We start from the raw sequence: 22,548 nt of genomic DNA, 5'->3' as shown, positions 1-22,548 counted from the left end.
GAGGTTCTAGGTTGTGAATTGCAGAAACTTTGCCGGGGTCAGGCTTCACTCCATCAGCTGAAAGAACATGGCCTATGTACTTTACTTGAGATACTGCAATCTGAGACTTCTTTCTGTTCAACTTCAGTCCTTGCTGTCTGCAACGTTCTAATACTGCCTTTAGTCTATTTTTATGTTCTTGAAGAGTAGTAGCATGCACTGATATGTCATCCATAATTACTGCCACACCATCTAGACCTTTAAAGAGCCTTTCCATCGCAGCCTGAAATACCTCAGGAGCACTCTTAATTCCAAAAGGTAATCTAGTAAAAGCATATCTACCTAAAGGACTATTAAAAGTTGTTAAAAGACTACTACATTTGTCTAGTTTCAATTGCCAAAAACCCTTATATGCATCTAATACACTAAAAGGTTTAGCTTCAGGCATTCTAGCTGTAACAGATTCAATAGTAGGTAAAGGATAATGTGCCCTTTTAACAGCTTTGTTTAGGTTCGTTGGATCAATACAAATCCTAATACTACCATCAGGTTTTTTTACTGGTACAAGACTATTTACCCAATCAGTTGGCTCAGTTATCTTAACTATAATACCTAATGATTCCATTGTTTTCAACTCCTTTACCACCTGATCTCTAACTGGTTCAGGTATAACTCGTGGAGGGTGTACAACAGGAGTGTATGCAGGATCTAACTCTATAGAATGTTCGCCTTCTATGCAGCTGAGCCCATCAAATACATCCGAATAACTATCCAGGTTGAAAGTGTTACTGATAGTATTACCTGGAGATTGTATTTGGTTTAGCTTTGCCAACAGTCCTAGAGTGACACATGCTTTGCCACCTAACACTGCTCTCCTATCTTCAGGTACTACCATAAATGTCAGTGGCAAGCTCTTCCCATTTGTGTTAGCAGTAGCTGTTACTTGGCCAAGTGGTACAAGCTGATGTCCGGAATAAGAGTATAGTGTAGTAGCGCATTTTTGTACTGGTAGGTTCATCTGGTTCACTAACTGTACAGGAAGTGTGTTGCATTCAGCACCAGTATCTAACAGCACTGAAACTGTAGTGTCATTGATACTAATGTTAGTAGTGAAGTCTGCAGGATTAGTTGTAGAACTTTTAATGCATCCAACAAAAAGAGCGTTACATGGCTACGAGCTTTACGCTTTGGTGTATAGCAGCATTTCTCAAAGTGGTTAGGCTTTTCGCAGTTTCTACAAATTTGTCCTTTTGCTGGGCATGAGTCAAAGGAATGTCTGGGCGAACTTCCACACCTACTACATGTACTTGACTGGTGTGTTTTAGGCTTTTCAGTCCTATGTTGAGCGTTGTTACGTACTGCAGCAATAGAGACAGATTCTTCCTTTTGTTCGCATTTAGCAGCTTCCTCAAGACGTCTGAGCATTTTTACAACATTATCTAGTTCAACATTTTCCAGTTGCTTAATCTTAGCTACTGTTTTTGCATCATCTAAGCCGATAACCATTGTGTGAAGTATTAACGTTTCAGTCTGTTCACCAAACTCGCAGTAACATGCTCTTTTCCTCAACTCAGTCAGATATTCATCAACGTTTGTGTGATTCTGCTTGCAGTTGAAAAAATGGTCTCTCGAGTTGAACAGGTTACGCCTCGGCTTACAAAAGTTGTCAAAGTTTTCTATAATATCGTTATACACATCCTTACTTTTGCCGGTGGCATATTAGCCTGTCTTGACAAGCTGTTGTTTTTGCGTAGTTGTCCCCCCGTCGAGCGACGAGCAACAACAGCTTGTCACAAGACGTACTGCACCTGATGCATCAGCTGCACTTATAAGGAGTTGTTCTCTTCCGTCCACGCGGCTCGGCTGCGATGTTATTCCAGTCGCTCCATTGGTAATCATAACGGATTTCACGCAAAAATTTATGTAGAAAATAAGAATATAATAAACTCAAAATAAAATCCATAAGAGCAAATAAAACTGACTGATACAAAAATAGAAATAAAACTGACTGAGCGCACAAATAACGACATGTTTAGTCGCTGTTGTTGCCTAAGTTCTCAAATTCTAATAAAGTTTGCTGCAGAGAGGGGTCGCCAGTTAAACGTTCTTATCTTAATTTTTCTACATAAATTTTTGCGTGAAATCCGTTATGGTTACCAATGGAGCGACTGGAATAACATCGCAGCCGAGCCGCGTGGACGGAAGAGAACAACTCCTTATAAGTGCAGCTGATGCATCAGGTGCAGTACGTCTTGTGACAAGCTGTTGTTGCTCGCTGCTCGACGGGGGGACAACTACGCAAAAACAACAGCTTGTCAAGACAGGCTAGTGGCATAAGTAAAAGTCTTGTAGATATCTTTGCCTCTCTCTCCAACAGTTCGTAACAATAGAGCTATCTTTACCTTATCATCGGCTCCGTCTTTATCAATAGCTTCCAGAAAATGTGTAAAGTCTTCTTTGTAAACTTCCCATTCTGCTGGTAAATCAACTCCTGCCAATGACTTGGGAGCCAAAAACTGATATTCACTAGCCATCGCGGTAGTAAGCAAAGCCAATGTAAGTAATGTAATATAGATAGTTGTATTATATTAATCCATGTAAAATCTCTCTAGTCCAAGTTTAAACTGACACCATGTCTTGAACATTAATAGAGTGGTGTACAAAACATAAATGGAATAATAAGAATGAAAGTGTTATTGTGTTCAGTTAGCTGCGGTATTTATTGGTAGATCGGCGGCTATTGAGTTACACAGTTCATTACATTTGGAACTTTTGATGGGTTTGTATAGGCTCAGTTAGTCGCGTACTTTCCCTAAACGACGCTGGACTAAAGAGGTCAAGGACAAAAGAAGGAGAAAGATGTTATCGGTTGGCCAAGAAACTTGAGAGTAGTTGGAGCGGAGGCTATGATAAGATCGAAGACATTCTGGGCGCGGCTGACGGAAGGAGGGGCAACTTAGATACGGATAATCAAGTAAGACCATATAGCTAGGGAGAATTCCCTCCCACTAGGGGTAATTTTGAATATACAAGGGGAAACATAGAGGTATCTGATTTGTTAACTTTTTAATCTATGTTCTGCTGTAATGAACTGTGTAACTCAATAGCCGCCGATCTACCAATAAATACCGCAGCTAAATGAACACAGTAACACTTTCATTCTTATTATTCCATTTATGTTTGTTCGTGTATTAATAATAGTATCTAAATTATATTATAAATTGTACTCATGAAGTTATGCTAATTCTGTATATATTTTGATATTGAACTAACGATATTATTATTGTTGTTTACTCGGAACAAGGACTATGGCCGACGGTCGATAAACAGATAACGATTTGCGAGTTTCTAGCCGCAATTCCTAACTCGGTTGCGGAATGTACACAGAAATAAATTTTGGCGCCTATTATATAACTGCACGTTGACAAGGTCGTTTCTACGGAACTACAAAACTGCTAATGCTAACTGTACTGCATAGTTGTAGTAGGCTGTTGTAAATGGTTTTTAGTATACTCTTGAATAGAGCTTGTATATTGATACTTTTATTATTACAAACTATTACGTATGTACTACATTGCAAAGCCGTTATTTTATATGACTACAGCTTGTCTTGGCTTGCCCACAAAACAGTTATACTTTTTCTTCTAATTACAATACAAATTAGAACCTGACTTTTCAGCAATTATTAGCCCAGCCACAAAACAGTTATATTTCTATTAAATACATGTTAGAACCTAACTTTTCAGCAATTATTAGCCTGGCTACAAAACAGTTATCTTATTTCAACTTCATGGATTTGAACAGCAAGTATTAGCATGGCTACATAAAAGTTTTATGACTTCATACAAACTAAAGCTTAGAGTTATGAGAAGGTATTATAATTGTATGTTGTATGTAAAAGTTATATATTATTTAGATTTACATAGCATCTCTAAACGAAATATAATATGTACCAAATACCGTTGAAAAAGTTGAATACACTAAGTTGCAAAATTGTATAAAGAAAAAGTACACACTGAGTACAGCTGAATACACACTGCCTTGATGCATATTCTACTAATGCAAACAAACTGACTAGAAATACATGATGGCTAAACTATATAAATGCATGCAACATAAAAGTTAATAAAACAGTAGTTACTACTGGATCAGGGCATCAATTAACAGGTAATATACTATAATAGTCCGGTGTGAACAAACAATAAAATTTTGTTTTAAAACATATTGAAGATATGCCAGTTATCCGCATACATGTGTACATTGGAAAGCATAATAGGAAAACATATGTTTAGCCATGCATACTGGATTTTTCCATACCATAATATGCTGGAGATGGCCTACTATCGTCTTCTTCTGGAGTCAACTTCTCACACCATGACTCGTAAGCTTCTAGTACAGCTGAACTCAGTCTAATAAGTTGCCGACTAATGACCTGATAGTCAGAGCTACTCTCTTTAAAGATGTAGTTGCGTCAAATTTAAGTTGATCTTAAAAGAAAGCATTTTTTTTCTCTATCAGTTGATATGTTGTTTGTTGTGTTACGCGATCGCATTGCCAAGATATTTGAAGATTAAAACCGAAAAAATCTGATCGCCGTAAAAACGCTCAGGCCACCAAAACGTGCCCAGACTTGCCCAAAATGATGTCACGCGTTTGGCAACCTGTCTCTATCTCTCGTATTCACATCGGGTATTCGCGATAAAAGTCTAGTCTTACGCGGCTCTATTGGCATATATCTTATTTTGTATTTGCTCATGTTGGCTAGAATAAAATTTTAAATCCTGCTACAGATGCATTATTATGAATGTTTCAAAGGCCTCAAATAACGAAAATTGAAAATTTGTTCTACTCACATTCTCCAAATGTTGTGTAAACATTTGGGTACCGACTACCAATTCTACCGGTCTACGGTAATTCTGTCAAGTCACTTTATGTAGAACGCGGTCTTTATATCAGCAGTTCTGCAGCTACCCATACAAACGATATACAGCCTCCCATAAGCCCCGCCCACATTATGTCGCCTATTACCTATTGCCTACGTACTAGTTTCTTACTAGTAGCAATGATATACAGCTGTATAAATTGCTGTATATCATTGCTAGTAGTATTCTTACCGAATACTAAATAAGTGAAATAAGCAAGCCATCTCTTTGAAAAGAATATAGACAAGGATAGAGGTTTAAGGATGAGAAGTCTGCTGCAAACTGGATTTGAACTCACATTCTCCAGTTCTGCGGACACCCATATACCATATCCGATTCACTACAATATTCTGCAAATCATGTTTTACATTATCTTCAACAATATTATTTTATTATATAATTTTTACAAGCAAAAATATTTTCATCTCGGCATAAAGCTTTTATTAAAAATATTCATCAAGTCGTGGCCACTCACATAGTATTAGCTGATACAATAAGACAAATTCATCTACTGCAACAAACTCAAACAAAACATCATCCAGTACGCATTCAAGTCTCGCTTTCTCCTTTATGGCAGTTTCCACACTGACAAAGCTTCTTCGGCTGGTGGGACGACATAAACATTCTGTAATCAGTAAAACAAGTAAATGTAAACAGAGTAGATGCAATAAATATGTCATTCATAGATATGTCATTCTAAAGCGTATCTATTGACAGCTTCCAAATTGGGAGTTAAATAGATTGCGAGTGTAATTTTAAAAACGAATAAACATTTAATAAAGGCACAAGTACGCCAAGCCAACGATTCGAAGCTTTGGTTCTGGAAATTAAAGATTTGCAATGATCAATCGATTTTACCCACTTCCTACGAGTGAAAATAATTTGTAATCATGACTCTAATTTACCAAAGAAAATTCGAAAAAAATGTTATAGCTAGGTAAAACGGCAGATAAGCTATGAAACGATGATTGGAGATAGCAAAGAATTATCATTTTATTAATTAGTATATGTATTTATGACTATAAAAAATATTACATTTACTCAAGTATAGAAGACTCTAAGGTAATTTACCTCCATTCTGTCTTTTTCTGCAACAAAACGCTGCTGACGCCTGTCAGCTTTGGCCATAGGCTGTCTACTCTAATCTTTTACTAAAAGTTGCTCAGATAACTCTGAGTAGCGGTCGCTCGAACTTGAAGCCATTTTAAAACTATGTATAACTTAGTAATTGTTGAAACGCGTTGAATCAGTAACGAGAATGAATTCTCTAATGAGGAGAATCTTCGAGATCACAGACAACGCGTTTTACGAGTGATAACATTTATTACGGCCTATATAAAAGTTTCGCACGCATGATTGGCTAACGAATCGACCTCATATTTATTGCTCGTGGTTTCGTTTCAGATACCTTGCTTGTGACGTCACGAAATAGGCACCCGCTAGAACGTGAGCTTTTTAAAAGAGGGCCTCATTCAAACGCATATATCTCTGGACAGGGTTGGTCTACAAAGACAAAAATGGCATCAAATTGTAGCTGATATTTTAGCCTTTTATGGGTCCTAATTGACTTTTTTGACGCAACTACATCTTTAAGATAATATAAAATGGTCTCATTTACCATCTGAATACCATCATACATTCCAGATATATGCTCCTATCGACAATGTTCGTAATCTTCGGCTGGAACTACATTAAATACACCATAACTAGTATAGTGTTTTATAGCGCTTCAGGTACTTGATTTTATAATACACAAGCTGAGCATCTAGTGAGACAGCAGGAAATTCCACAGGGTTTTCCTGTAAGCTCCTTGCCATTCCAGTTGGTAGCTTCATGATCTTCTGTTGTCGTGAAACACTTCAGTGCTCCTTCTCTGGTGGATTCTTCCTTGGCTATTACACAAATAAATAGAAAACATTATAGACTACTTCACCAAGTTTTGATCTAGTTAACCCTTTGCTTACGAAATCCGTAAAAGCCCGGAATACGAGCATTGTCTCAGCGTACGGATCCCGAAAATCCCGAAATAATTCGGCCTTCGATAGATCTTTTTTAAAATATATTATTTATTAAAAAAACAGCATTAAAATTTAAAATTAGTAATTTGATCAATTTCCGTTGGCTTTGTAATACTGTTTTGAGGCTATAAATAATCCCTAATACGCATGTGCAAGCAATACACTTTGCAAAGGTGTGATCTTTTATGGAAATCTATTCATCATGAACGCACGTGGTTGTTCAAGCTCTGCTAAAAAAGTTTGTTTAGAAGAAGACATCGACTGGTTTGGAAGTGAAGAAGAGGATATCAGGTCGGAAGAATGTGGGGAAGACGATGAAAGTGAAAAATAAGATCAACAGGGTGAATTGGATTGCAAAAGTAAGAGTGAAACGGCCGGCGATGAAACCGGGAGGATTTACAGATTTCAAAGAAGAGCTGACTTAAAACCAAAAGAATTACATATTGCTGACAGCTTGGCAGGAGTAAGTTCGAATTTTTAAACAGGTAAGTATTTTTAATATTTAAAGCTTTTTACAATATCGGCCATTACAAATGTTATATTTAACGAAACGAATAAATATGGCCTCCAAAAACATTGCGATGCTTCGGAGCCTGTGGATGGTAAATATATTTGGCGAGTTATTTATTTAGTTTTGCATATAAGTATTTTCAAAAAGTCTACTCTGTTGTCTTACTGGTCCACAATCCTTTATTATCTACGCTGATTTTTAATAAAATTAAAAATAGAAAGAAAAATAGAAGCAAGTTTACTTGCTACTGTGCATTTTGCTGAAAATTTTGAACAGCCTGCTAGCAATAAATTTTTCAAGTTAGAAGATGTTTTTCCATGATATGCGACCGGTTATATTCTGTTTCGCTGCCTGGTAAATTCATATCTATAGATGAAAGCTTGCTGGCTTGGAAAGGACGACTTGGACAAGCGGTTTCTTTGCAAACTCTTGCAAACATATGACACTGTGCAGATGCTTATCATAAATCATGTTCACAGAGTTATTGCTTCCAAAAATGTGTTTGTTATTGATGTTTTATGATAAAAAGGTGGCAACTTTGACACATCACATTTTTGATAGAAATATTCACAAACGAATAAATTCGCAGGGACGATTTGCAGAGAATAAATGGCTGCCTGTTGAGAAATTTCAAATGAATATTCAAATTTCTTTTGCAAATTGTTGAGAACCTATGAATCCGTGCAGGTATTATTTATACAACATTGTCAATTGCCTTTATCAATTAGGACAATGCAATTGAAAATGGCATATAAAAAGAAATTAATAGCTTCAACAAATTGAGACTTTTGCTGGAAAGCATTTGTAAGCTATCTGCATAGAAAAATTTCAGCTTGTAGAGAAATTTCTCAGCTTTCATATTTTTCAGCTATGCATATTATGCAGTCATGTCGAAGGCTCAAATCGCCCTAGTAATTGCCTCCGTATACGCTGGTATTTTACCGGTCGTAAGCGCGCCGTAGCCAAAGGGTTAAGAACATGCATTAGACACATATAAAGCAGGTAATGTCTGTAGATACCAACACTATACTATTTAAAGATATCAGAATAGTATTCTCATGCTCTAGATTGGTGAACACAGTAAAATAATTTTTATGTATTAACATGATACAAATATAAAACTTGTTAGCCTGTACATGGCTTACATTTTCAACCTACCTGCTTCAACAGAGAGCTTGATATCGGCCAATGCTCGACCATCTTCCTAACATAAATAAAGACAACTGGTTAAAAACGAAATTCAATGCAAAAATGTTAAAAAGTTTTTAGTTCAGGTTGAGAAAATTAAACTAAATAAGTGAGGAAGTATCCTAACATATATTTACATACAAGATATACAGATGTGCTAAATCTGCTGGGAATAGTTATTGTTTCACATACCTTTATACTTGCCAATAATTCTTTACGGAATGTGGAAGGATTTAAAGACATATCACCATCTTTTCTATTTTTTAGCTCAAAACGATTCAACATATCGTTGCGCATGCTGAAAATATTAATAACATTATAAAAATACAGATTCTTAGAATTATTTTTTAATAAGTTTACAACAACAAAAATGTGCCAAATATCCAGAAAGTTCAAGATTATTGCATAACCCCTACAAGGAATCACACTGATTTTGCTGAAAAAACATTGCGATTAACAGTGAAAATTGGCAGAATAGGACTAGGTTTCCTAGTAATAGTTAATGTGTAGATAAATAATCCAACCAGATGTTTCCTACTGATAATTGTTGAAGTCTTGAGACCTCTACGAATGAGAGTGTCATACATCTTGATAACATACAGTCCACAGCTTACACAATCTTTCTGTTGCATGGCCGCCATCTCACTATCTGTCACAGCACAATCAGCAAACCTCTCATCAACAGAAACAAGCTTCCTGCAAATATTGTTGCTATAACAGTGAGTTTTTGGACTAAACCATTTATGCTAGAATGCAAAGGCAAAAACTGTTGCTTTTTGTAAAATTTACCGACAAGCCTAGTGAAGTATAATTTCATGCTCACCTTTTTTCAATGGTCTGTTGTCTTTTGTAAAAAAGGGGGTCCATTAAATGAATTTTCCTAAGTTTCTTATTTACCAGCTGCAAACAGAGTACCATATACAACTTGTATATAAAGCTATGCAAGTTGCATGTTATAGATACACGCAGAGCAAGTATTCCTGTGCCTACAAAACAGTTATCTTATTCAAGTTACACGCTATATAAAATATGTGCTGTTTTAAATTTTTAAAACAATTATAATAACTATTCACAGCCATGCAACACTAATGGTTCTCAAAATTAATATTATGACATAGTCTTTTAGTATAAAAGTGCAGCATAAGAATACTAACCATTAGGAAGTAATGACTTCGCTGAAAATCATGTCTTGGTACTATAACAATGTCAGCAGGCTGGTCTAATGCGTTAGTGAGACTATCATGGATTAGTAGAGCATGAAACTGAAAATAAACATTTGATAAAGATAAAAAAAGTTAACGAATAATACAATATGGCAAGATCTTTTCTACTGCGTTAAGTGTTGCATAATAAGTTTATAAAATATATATTTTGCTGATGTGACAAAAATTATGATAAAATTAATCCCATGATGAACTTTTACTGCTGATTAAATGAAATAGAGATATTTTGACAGCATTATGTCACATCAACTTTAGATCACAACCTCAAAAAGACATACCTTGATTGTTGATTTCGACTTAGAAATCGCCAGTTTTATGCCAACATCTACCACCTAAAATAAGTATAAGAAAATCTAAAACTTAGTCCAATTTTTTGAAGGAAAATTACAATTAGAAATTTAACAGACTGCACTAGAAGATACTGTTGCAACACAAACTGTCATCAAGAACGTAGTTGCTTATCAAACACCTGTCTAGGATCTATTTTTAGCAGCGTAACAGTTTATTAAGAGCAGTAAACTTTTTTGGTCTTTTTTCAATATATTATGTTTTTATCACTCTTTTATATATATATACCTTATATTTTTAGTATCTAGAATAAATCTAGGCATTTCCAGCACCAGCAAAACACCAGTAACCATTCTTTAATGCCAGTAATCATTCTCAATTTTCAAGAAGAAGAGTTTTGACTGCAAACATGCAGCACGTTGCTGGCCCTACGATGCCGCTTGCTTTAGAAATGCAAAAAAGAAATAAATATTGCCCGCTAGAGGAGGACGTTTAACACTGATGTCAAAGGTTTATTTTAAAAGCGATACAAAACTATTTTCTTACGTCCATGGTACTACTGATTACTTATAATCGCCAACACAGCTACACAGTTTTCAAACCGAGTTAGGAACTGCTGGCTAGAAACTCGCAAATCGTTATCTTTTTTAGATCTGACCATGGCCGACACGGCCTTTTGTTGGCTTTTCCGTGTCCGGGCAAGTTTACCCAGGTTTTGCCCGCAATTGGTTATACAGTATAGAAAAGAGGCTTGAAATTTGTAGCCGGCAGTTGGTTTTTGGACACGATACAATACAACTATTTTATCCGCAACCAGTCTTATTTATTAAACCGGATTATTATCCCGGGGCAATTTGATACGACCCGGTATCTATTATTAAGACACAAAAAACCGGACTACAATATATTACAGGGCTGTTGTCCGGACTACGCAACACAACACTCAGTGGCCAACATAGTCTATAACAACAGGTAGTAACAGACTGGGTACAACTTAAAAGGTAGTTGCTGTTGTATTATGTACTTTAGAATTATCTTCCCATTATTGTATCAATATTATATTCGCATACTTTGTCTGTGCCACTTTGTGTTTCCTGTCAATAAACAGTTTCCTGTCACCTACCGCATGGATCGCATCATGCTTACTATTACTAAACTCTTACGTTTTCAGAAGCACCTACCAACAATACCACATGGTGACCAGTACTAATATTACATCGTAAGAACATTTATGTTAATTCTTTGCTAGAAAGTTTTGGTCTAATCTTCTTTCAATCGACGCTAAATATGGCAAAGTTTAACCCACCGGATGAATTTGACTTTGTACCAGAGAAGTGGGCCAAGTGGTCCACCAGGTGGGGTAGATTTCGTAGCCTGTCACAGCTAAATAAGCAAGAAAATCAGTTGCAGATTGATAATTTGCTATATACAATGGGATCGAAAAGCGAGACAATCTTCAATTGCCTGGGACTGTCTACAGAAGACAAACAAAATCACACAAAGGTGAAAGAGGCTTTCGACAAATACTTTTACCCAAGGAAATACGTTATATTTGAGAGAGCAACATTCTTCAGATGTGACCAGCTTCTCGGTGAGTCTGTTGAAGATTTTATTCATGCAATAAACCACATGGCGGATAGATGTGACTTTGGAGATCGTAGATCAGAGCAGATTAGAGATCGGATCGTAGTGGGAATTGCGGACAAAGATGTTAGCAGAGAGATGCAAAAAATGGAGCTGGACCAGCTTACTGAGGAGAAGGCAGTTGCCATGGCGAGGCAAGCTGAACAAGTTGAGCGTCAGATGAAGTTGTTGAGTCGCGGTGTGGATAACACCTCTGTCGACGCTATCCATGGCGATAATCATCAGAGACGTGAGCCAAGTCGCAATAGCCATCGCCTGGCCCCAGCCTCTGGCTATCAGCGCCAAGGGCAACATCAACCGTGTAGAAACTGTGGGTACTACCAGCATTCGAGAGGGAGCTGTCCTGCTCTGCGTGCTGTTTACCAGAAATGTTCGAAAGTAGGAGATTTTTCGAAAGTACGCTTGTTGTCAGCCGGTAAGCCTAAGCCAGATTCCAACAGCCGTACGTCAGTCGATGAGGTAGAGGCAGAGATAGAGAGGGTTTTCCTAGGTGAAGTCCAGGATAACCAAAATTACAGTAACCCATGGGTGAAAAGTATTGATGTGCACATGGGTGAGCCAGAGTCCGAACCTGTGTCCGTGAAGTTTAAACTTGACACTGGTGCTGACGTTGCTGTCATACCTAGTTGCTTGTGTTCTGGTCAAAGTTTAAAACCAAATGACAAGATTTTAGTAGGCCCTGGAAATAGTAGAGTACCTGTGCTAAGTTATTTTTCAGCTAGATTGTGTGTAAATAATGCTGAACACTATGAACATCTATATGTAGTCAACCAGACAAAAGCGTTGCTAAGTAGAAACGCATGCATTGAGCTAGGTCTGGTAAAGGTCAGTTGTAATGTCGATCATGTGCATACTATTAACCATTTTAAATGTGAATTTCTTAAGCTGTTTCAGGGTCTGGGCTGTATGGAGCAGGAGGCTGATATCACCTTGCGGGCAGGTTGTCAACCGTACGCCATAAACACGCCAAAAACTGTACCTTATCCGTTGCTCGACCACGTCAAGTCAGAACTCGAGACGATGGTTAAGCACAATGTAATCTTCCCAGTCGATAAACCCAGTGACTGGTGCTCTCCGATGGTAGTTGTGCCGAAGCTGAACTCCCGTGTCCGTATTTGTGTTGACTATACTAAGTTAAACAAAGATGTCAAAAGGGAGATCTATCCAATGGCCCATGTCGAGTCGAGCCTGGCAAAGCTAGGCACTGGTAAACTGTTTACCAAGCTAGATGCAAATTCAGGATTCTACCAGATTCCGTTGACCCCTGAAGCCAGAATGCTGACTACATTCCTCACTCCATTTGGCCGTTTTGCTTTTAACCGGTTACCGTTTGGGTTGTCTTCCAGCCCTGAGATTTACTCAAAGATTATATCAAGCGTACTGGATAGCCTTGAGGGAGAAATTTGCCACATGGATGATGTGTGTATATGGGGAAACGACCAACAAGAACACGATAATAGAGTCCGTGCTGTGTTAGATCGAATGGTACGAGCCGGTATGACACTAAATGAATCCAAATGTCAGTTTGCCTGTCAGAGAATCAAATTTTTAGGCCACGTAAAAAGCTCCAATGGCGTTAAACCTAACCCCGACGCCATCCAGGGCATACGAGATTTTGCGATGCTGAAAAATGTGAGTGATGTGCGGAGTTTTCTTGGCATGGCCAACCAACTCAGTGAGTTCACTATACGTCTAGGTGATCTCAGTACACCGCTCAGGGACTTGCTCTGCAAAAACTGTCCGTGGTACTGGGGAGACCGGCAAGCTAAAGCCTTCACCAACATCAAAGATGAGCTGTCCCAATCTGTAGAGCTGGCGGTATACAACCCAACTCGCAAAACTATCATCCAGTCAGGTGCATGTAGGAATGGCATTGGTGCTGCATTACTACCAGTACAGCCTGATGGTACGCTTCGTTTAGTCTACGCTGCGTCACGAGCACTCACCGACACTGAGCAACGATATGCTACAATTGAACAGGTGGCTCTCGCCATCGTATGGGCATGTGAAAAGTTCAGAAATTACATTATAGGCATGACTTAGTATTCAAACCGATCACAAACCGCTCGTCTCTTTATTTAGTGACACAGAACTCAGCAAAATGCCTGCTCGCATTCAACGATTTGGCATGCGCATGTTACGCTTCCGGTGCCGGATGGAACACATTCCTGGGAAGCAAAATATTGTTGCTGATGCACTTTCCCGTTCAAAGGCTGTTCCTACTGTGGAGGACATAGCATTCTTGGAGGAAGTAGAAAGTCATGCTCGCAGTACTCTGCTTTACTCCGCCTCCAATGAGAGACTCGGCAAACTCATCGAGTCACCAAAAAATTATGAGGTATTGGCAAAAATTCACCACTTTGTTAATACGTCGTGGCCTCCGTATATGACCTCCAATGACTCATTAGTACGTCCCTTCTTTGAGAATCGCTCTAGGATAACCATAATTTATGGAGTACTTGTTTTCGACGATCGAATAATCATTCCGCTCGCTGACCGTCTCGAAATGCTACAGAAAGTTCACCAAGGCCACCTAGGCATTACTAAGTGCAGAGATCGAGCAAGGAAGTCAATTTGGTAGCCCGGTATGTCGCAACAAATTGCGGAAATGGTACGCTCATGTGAATCGTGTCGAAAATTAGCCCGAGTTCCTCCAGAGCCACTGATGAGATCAGAGTTCCCGTCTCGCCCATGGTCACGTGTTGGTAGTGATCTATTTTATTTTAAAGACTGTTGGTATCTATTGCTAGTTGATTATTATTGTCGTTATGTCGAGGTCGCTATGCTGAAAGAGCTCAACAGCTTGGAGACCATTGGTCACATGAAGAACATCTTTGTACGCCACAGAACTCCTGAGCTACTGGTTTCAGATAATGGGCCACAGTAGGCCTACTCTTCAATAAAGTTTCAAAAATTTGTCACCGGCTATGGTTTTAAACACATCACTAGTTTGCCAAAGCACTCGCAATCGAACGGCGCAGCCGAGAGAGCCAGTCAAACCATAAAGTCCATGCTGAAAAAAGAGACCGACCCTTATCTTGCATTGTTGGCGTATCGTTCATCACCCATTGAGAATGGATTATCTCCTGCGGAGTTGCTTATGGGCCGACAACTCCGAACGACTGTACCAGCACTTCCCGTCACGCTGGAGGCCTCTAAGCCTAACCTCCAAAGCATTCGTGCTCAGGAGGAGGACCAGAGAAAGAAAAGCAAGATCTCCTATGACAACCGACACCGCGCCAGAGAACTGCCACCGCTTGACCTTGGACAACGGGTCTTTGTTCCAGATTTAAACCGTGAAGCTGTAGTAGCAGCAGCTGCCCCAAATGCTCTTCGGTCCTATCTTCTCCGAAACTCAGGTGGAACTTCAATTCGTCGTAACCGAATCGACATACGACCGATCGAAAATATAGCTGACGATGTTAACCCGCCACCGAACAGTCCAAAGGGGCACTATATATCGAGGTCTGGTTGTACAGTTAGGCAGCCTGTGAAGCTCGACTTATGAATCCAACAGCGTGGTGTCAGCCCCCTGGTTCAGACTCTAGCACTCAAGGTTCTGTAACTTTTGTAGGTCGTTGCACTCTTGTTAATGTGACAATTATTTCCCAATCAATATGTCTTTATGTAAATGTTATGCTTTCAATGTTCATGTTTGTCGGAAAAAGAGAGATGTTGTATTATGTACTTTAGAGTTATCTTCCCACTATTGTATCAATATTATATTCGCATACCTTGTCTGTCCCACTTTGTGTTTCCTGTCAATAAACAGTTTCCTGTCACCTACCGCATGGATCGCATCACGCTTACTATTACCAAACTCTTACATTATCAGAAGCACCTACCAACAATACCACAGTTGCACGCAATCCATTACACTGCAATGCCGTGTGAGTTTTGGTGCCATCGTTTAACATTTTGGTTTTATCTATAACACTAGTTGCTAATAATGAGCTACCAAACACATATAAATACATCTATCCAGATTTTGATTGAATAGTAAGTTAACCTAGTCATAAACCAATTCATTGCCATGCCGAAGGTCATGTATTGTTGTGTGTTATATGTGTGCTGTATAAAAATTAATAATGTGTTACAATAAAATGGGATTATCGGTTGTTTTTAGTCATGTGAGTTAAAAGTGTGTAGGGAATCAAATTTATGAAAAGGCAAAAAGGGGAACTGAGGGAAAAAAGTTGGAAACTCCTGCTATATAGCTTTACATGAGAGGCCTGCATATATGAATGAGTCTGTGTCTAGCTGAAGAAGAGGAAGATGTAATGTTCTGTGTAAATGAAGCTATAGAGTTATTATCCCACTGTTGTGTAGAATGAATTTTGTTAGGGCTGTGTGCCCAATGGTAGCGCTTTGTTTTAAAGTGGGCGCGGTTTTTTGTGTTTTCCGATTTTGAATATTACGAGTGAGTCGCTGAGAATAAACACGAGTTTGAGAATTACAATAGGATACAGTGACTTTATATATGTCACGTCAGTGCACAAGACATTTAAATTACATGTAAGATGAATACAACAGTGCAAAAACTGAAATTGATATACGGTATCGGAATGTATTTGCTCCACGGTTACCCCCTCGCCTCAAATAATCAATGTTTGCTTAAAAACGCACGCATGGATGCGTTTGTATTTGTCAAACTTTGTTTTTGTAGTAGCAGTAATTTTGTTGATAAATATTTTTTATTTGATTCTAGTGAAATAAGAGATTAATAGTGATGTTGGAGTCAGCACTAACTAGCCACTTGCAAGTGGGTTCTGTACTGTAATTGTACTGTATTGTAGCTGTAATTGATGCAACCAATGAGACTGGTGAATGAATACGGCTTTTTATTACATAGTGCTCTATAAACATGAAAAGACAGCAATTAAATTCAATCAAGTGTAATGATGAAATGAGTTTACAAACAATAAATATACAGCTACCCTTGTAAATGCAAGAATGTCAAAATATATATGTATACACAAAGCTGCACAAGGGTAAATTAATGTTACCACACTGTTCTTAATGATGATTAGGGTATGAATGTAATTCTCAGTTGTGTAGTTCTTGGCTCTGTCGTAGTCTCCCTTTCACTAGGGTGTCATCTCTTGTTGTACATTGATACTCCTGTGGAACACTGGCTTACAGCTCCTTATATACAGTGTTATGTGATAGTCCATCAGCTTACCATGAAAGCTGGCTTGCATATTACTATGCTAATCTCGGGATAGCTTGATGCATATGGCTATTAGAAATAGCTGAGCTTAGCAACTCCATAACGATGGGTAACTTTCGGGAAGCCTACGTCATTTGCAACCAGTTTTTGAGGCTGGACTATTGGACGTGATTTGGTCTTATCGAGACTGGTCCTATACTGTATGTGTATGTTTAGTCTACCTTTGTAGTCGAATTGGGCGCAAGTCGGAGCTACTGGGATTTCCACTATTTTCAGTATGGAGAGTAGCTAGGCAACATTATTTATAACAAATCGCACCAGTCAGCATAAAATACTTTTGTTTGACATTTGTTTGATTATAAACAACGTATTATCGTGATCAAGAATGAAGTGTTTTTTAATAGTGTGTGCTGTAAACTTACTTACATGGAATGATTTTAGTCACAATTGTACGTAGCTGTCATTTTTCATCACAAAATGTTCAAATGGTTAGGGAAAAAATTATGTTATCCATAATTAATCCAAGTCTACACAACATCAGTGTTGAATTGGCTTTTGTCATCTTATTTTATTTTAACTATGTTCAGTTTCTACACTTTTGCTTAGGTTGTTGGAACTAATTTTATTATCACTGGTTTAGGCACTATTGAATGTGTTAAACTATTGTAGTTAGTTAGTAATCTTTTATTTTGTTGATAACAGAAAGCCTCTATTTGCAGGCGTATTATCAAATAGGTAAAATAGAAACTGTAAAAGTATCCTGAATACAAGATAGTAGTGAGCAATTCATGTTTAGTTTGAGATTATTTGTGTAAAAACTTAAAAGAAAATTTACATGATAGAATAACTTCAAATAAGTTAACAGGATAACATACAAAAATAAGTTGATTGATACTATATACAAGAGTTCAAATCTGAAGACTAGATTCTCTATGAGTATTGATTGTGGCAAGATCGTTCGTTAATTAATAATTGGATGACTATAATATGGTCTGTATCGTCTGTCTGTGTGAGTATCATTGATGTTTACTTATATGGTCTATCTGCTGTGGGTTAATTATGTTTTCAATTGCATTGGTCGCTTTCATGTATAAATTCTAGCAGATGATGATAGTTGTGAGGGTTAGGAAACATTTTCTTTCTTAAATTGGTGTAATTGCTGCATCTGTATAGGTAGTGGTTTACTGTGTCGTCCTCATTCAAGCATGTGCACATTGGTGTGAATGTTAAATTGAGTTTTTATAGGTGATATTGTAAAGTTGTGTGGCCTGTGAAGAGCCCGGTTAAAATTGATATTTCTCTCCTTGGTAATATAAGTGGAATAGGGTTTTTCTCCAGATGATCTAATTCTAGGTCCTTTAATAAACCAGTTTGAGTCATGTCCTGTTATCGGATGAGTTTTCCATTGGCCAACGTTGCCGATCTTTAGTTAATTGTTTTCGAATTGTGGATCTTCTAAAATGATTCACTGACATATCTGCCATAGTTGTGTTTCTACCATTTAGACTTACAATGTGAAAATGTATCTTCTTCTGAAGTTTGCTTTTTGTAGATAACAAAGTTTTTATGAAATAATTTTGTCCCATTGCCATTCTACAGTGTGTGTATGTCACTGGAGTTTAGATACTCGGCTGTACAATGTAGGTCTAGGCTTGTGACACAGTGAAGTGCTTCCATCGAGGGATTAGTCTTTGCTCCCAGTATGTCTTTCAAACAACGATGGATAGAGATGTCCGCTTTTTGATCCCATATAAAACTATTGTAAAACACTCTGGGTATTACAAAATAAACTATTATATACAAAATTAAAAAAATTACAATGAACCTTTGTAGGCAATACTGGTTAATACCAATAAAAGTTACTTTTTTCTTTCATAAGTCAAGCAATTAAAATACACAACTAACAAAATTCTAAAGCACTCATATTAATGACAAAAGGTGAAAATAGGCAATAAAGGTTACACCCTTACTCGAACGGTCATCTAAGTTCTTTGCTCAGTCTTGTACGGCTGTGAGTTTTGATAGTCAAACGAGAGTCATGAAAGTTCATGGTTAGGGAGGCTCACCAGATGGTAGAGAAAGAGTCTCTGCAGATGGAGGGCAAAGAGAGGCTTGGTAGACGCTTGGAAACAGAGCCACAGCAGGCCCTCGGTGAAGAGAGACTTTGCAGATGCAAGGAAAAGAGGCAAAGTCATTGGAGCTGTTATCTTTCATGGTTGTCTAGCATGTGAGAAAGCTAGCCTGCAGGGAGTAGGTTGAGTGTTAAGGTTCAATGCTTAATGTCGGGTGTGTGAACGTACCTTGTTTGCGTAAGTGAGTCTCCAGTTGATGTCCTTGATGTAAACATGTAGGGTGAAGCTTGTGACTAACTCCTGGTATTTAGGTCGTGTCTGGTAGGGGTCTAATTTGCTTCTTGGTGTTTTTCTAATTATTGGGCTTTTGGAGTTTTTGGGCTTTTGTATGTATTGCGTGGTACCTTTTGGTTTGGCTCCACTCCTGTTGGTATTTTGTTTTGGTGATATTCCATACAACAAGATGCGTATTAAGCATTTTCTATGTTGTGAGCTAATGGCTAAGCATTCGATACACCTGAAAATGAGTTTTTATTTATTTGTTGGTTCTGTGACAGCTATCTAGTATATATATTGTCGAAAAGCTATTAGCCCTGTTAGATTACGGTAGAGGGCCTTACAACTGTTTTTGCGCTTCCTCCTCAAGGCAGCTTGGGTATCGCTTCAGGAGTAGTAATAGCCAGTTAACTCAAGTAAGATTGAACTAGCACCATCTATTACACATTAGTGATGTTTTTTTTGATGAACAGTTAATGTTTTTTTGTTTTCAAATACTTTCTGGGGTAGAAAATGTAGGTTGCAGTATGGCGCAACCCACCATACTTTAATAACATTTCCAAATTTTAAAGTTTATGATTGAGCAGTGCAATTAAATTTCATTTTATATTCAACAAGTAAAGGTGTCTACAAGCTATCATTTTTAATATGAAGCTAAGTTTTTTGTATGATAGTATATTATCAAGGATTCGCTGTGACCCTTTACTGCTCCACAAAGAACTAAATTAATGAGTATAAAAAGCAATATATATTCATTCATTCAAATATATAAATGAATATAATCAATGTGTGTTCAACAAGTATTTGCATATAATAAGGCTTTCTCGTGCTCTGTCAACCTCCGCTTGCTGGGCTTCTTATATATCGTTGTCACTGGCAGGCTCCTCTTTTTCAGGAAGGCCATCTTGGTAGCAGATCGGTCTATTTTGACATCGCTAAACGAATTGCAGATTGCTCAAAATGTTTTGAGCTTGTTTGATGGATCATCTAGCAGACTGTCCATTGATCCGGATTCCTTTAAAGAGAGTGTAGTTATTGTTAAAGGTGTCCCAGTGGATGTAGATAAAAATAACATTAATCAACATATCAAAGATACTGACCTGATGCTTCTATAAAAAGATTGTTCAAAAATGGTACAAGATTAACGTCCAAGATTAAGGTTAAGATTAAGGTACAATGGTAAAAGATTAAGGTTGAGTTTTCCTCATCCCTATTCTAATAAAATGTCATCTCACATGGAATAAGTATACCATCAACTCATTGTTTATGTTATGCTGAATCTCTTAAATGATGGATCTCGCTAATGGATTTTCCATTTGAGAGATCCATCATATTGCCCATTTAGATATTAGAGGTTTATCTTCCAAAATGGATGAAGTCAAGTATTTTATTTTCAAGTATAAATTTTTATAGTTGTTTTTCTGAGACAATTACTGGAGCTACATAAGGTGATGATTACTTCAAAATTTCTGGTTACAATATAATAAGAAATGATAGGAACTATAACCAGGGTCGTGATGTAAACCTGGTCTTTCACGGCACACTAGCTAATTCCCCTTTTTCAGGCTCAAAAATAATACCGTGTGAGAGTAAAGTGCTTTAGTACATATTTGCATATAACAGGCACAGTCGCAGCCAATGACTACTCTGGTATCTCAGAAAAAGTGCCAGACTGTTATATGGTTGGCCTATTAAAACGACAAGGGTTACATAAGCTATCCTGGTAAAACTCGTGATGGCGATTACATAAGTTGTGGTAAGACATTATTTAATACACAAGCAAAATGATATAATATATGGCTAAATATAAACATGCGTACAGCTACTGCTACCGAAGATCATTAAAATATAGTATAAGTTTTTCTTAAAATGAAGCCGATAATGTCTATCTCACTATGGCCACCACAGTAGCTTGCTATGCTATATTCACCACTCCGTTAATTTAAAGAGTTTGAAGTTTGCAATTAATGAAATGCCGATAGTCTTTTCATTAAAGTCATTCCAATCATTTCGAGACCTTACATAGTGTCTTTTGTTTATAGACCTCCAAATTCAACAGTAGATTGAATAACAAAATTTTCAGATTTTGTGAAAGAGTGTTACAGCAACACGGAATCTTTTTGTTCTCTTCAGTTGGAACCCTCTTTTGTTGAACACAAAAGAGGGTTCCAACTGAAGAGGAAAATATGTAATCCGTTGTCTTTAAAACAGCTGATTGGCTGTTTATTTCATTACCCACAAGAGTAACTGAAAACTCCTCCACATTATTTGATCATGTTTGACACAAGTTTTTTTCATCATGCCAAGTTTGCCAGTGAAACAGTTTGCCACACAAACACTGCGCCACACAAACACTGCTTGAAGCACATCAATTACATAAGTACTGTTTCAGCTTATTCAGGTTCTTCAATATCTTGGCTTTCAATTGAGCTATTGTTTGACATGGTGAGACAGACATTGGTTGGTGTTTATAGGATTTCCCCAAAGCTCTACCTCACAAATTTTCAATGGTACAGGATCGAAAATTGTGACTTCACAATTTTCATATTTGGTGTTGTGTGCTCTTACCGCCTATTTTATTGCTTACCGCTTATATTTATCAACTACGATAATAACGCTAGTGGCAGGCGAAGGTAGGACAACTCCAGAGGACCAATGAAGATAAAAAAGGAATCAGTGTCGTTAGCTCTCGATGTACAGATTATTTCTATGAAAAATAACTCAGATTCCAAGCACCATACTATGTTGTCCCGATGATATTATGCACTCGCCCTCTCTTTTACTGTGACGTTGAGGGGGCACGCCAGACTAATTAATCTCAAGCATTGCGTGATCTCGCCGAAAGTGCAATTGACATATAGTCCTATGGCCACGCCACGGCAGGTCACAATTTAATTGATGTGATTTCATTATCTTTATCAACGACAGTATATTTATTGAAGCATAATTAATTAACTCAGAACATGTGTTTGTATTGGTCAGGCGTTAGCGCGATCCCCGGGCATTGTTGATTATCTAGAATCCTAGTTTATTATTAGCGCTCTCTGGTTTTAATAGCACCGATTGTCACAGAAAAGTGCAGCCTCAATGGCAGCGAAAGGGATCGACGACCTAAGGCTAAATAATAATTATGACATTACATTTTGGGAACTGCAACCAAGTGTTTTTTTTTTATTGCAGGACATACTTCTGACACCTTGTTTTTCATAGTTCTATTATTCTTTGTGTATTGAATATAGGCTCATTCGAAAGCCAAG

The 22,548-nt window shown here is 37.7% G+C and overlaps 1 protein-coding gene across 1 annotated transcript in view; it reads left to right on the top strand.

Moving 5' to 3' along the window:
- The first annotated feature begins 2,897 nt into the window (after positions 1–2,897).
- Positions 2,898–22,548, top strand: part of LOC137403967 (uncharacterized) — a 73,009-nt gene continuing 53,358 nt past the window's right edge. The window contains exon 1 of the mRNA XM_068090110.1: positions 2,898–2,953. The gene's annotated coding sequence lies outside the window, so the exon portion shown is untranslated. The remainder of the gene's footprint in view (positions 2,954–22,548) is intronic.

The sequence above is a fragment of the Watersipora subatra genome, chromosome 9 (genome assembly GCF_963576615.1).
Source record: "Watersipora subatra chromosome 9, tzWatSuba1.1, whole genome shotgun sequence".
Lineage (NCBI taxonomy): Eukaryota > Metazoa > Bryozoa > Gymnolaemata > Cheilostomatida > Watersiporidae > Watersipora > Watersipora subatra.
This window is presented reverse-complemented; position numbering and strand designations above follow the sequence as displayed.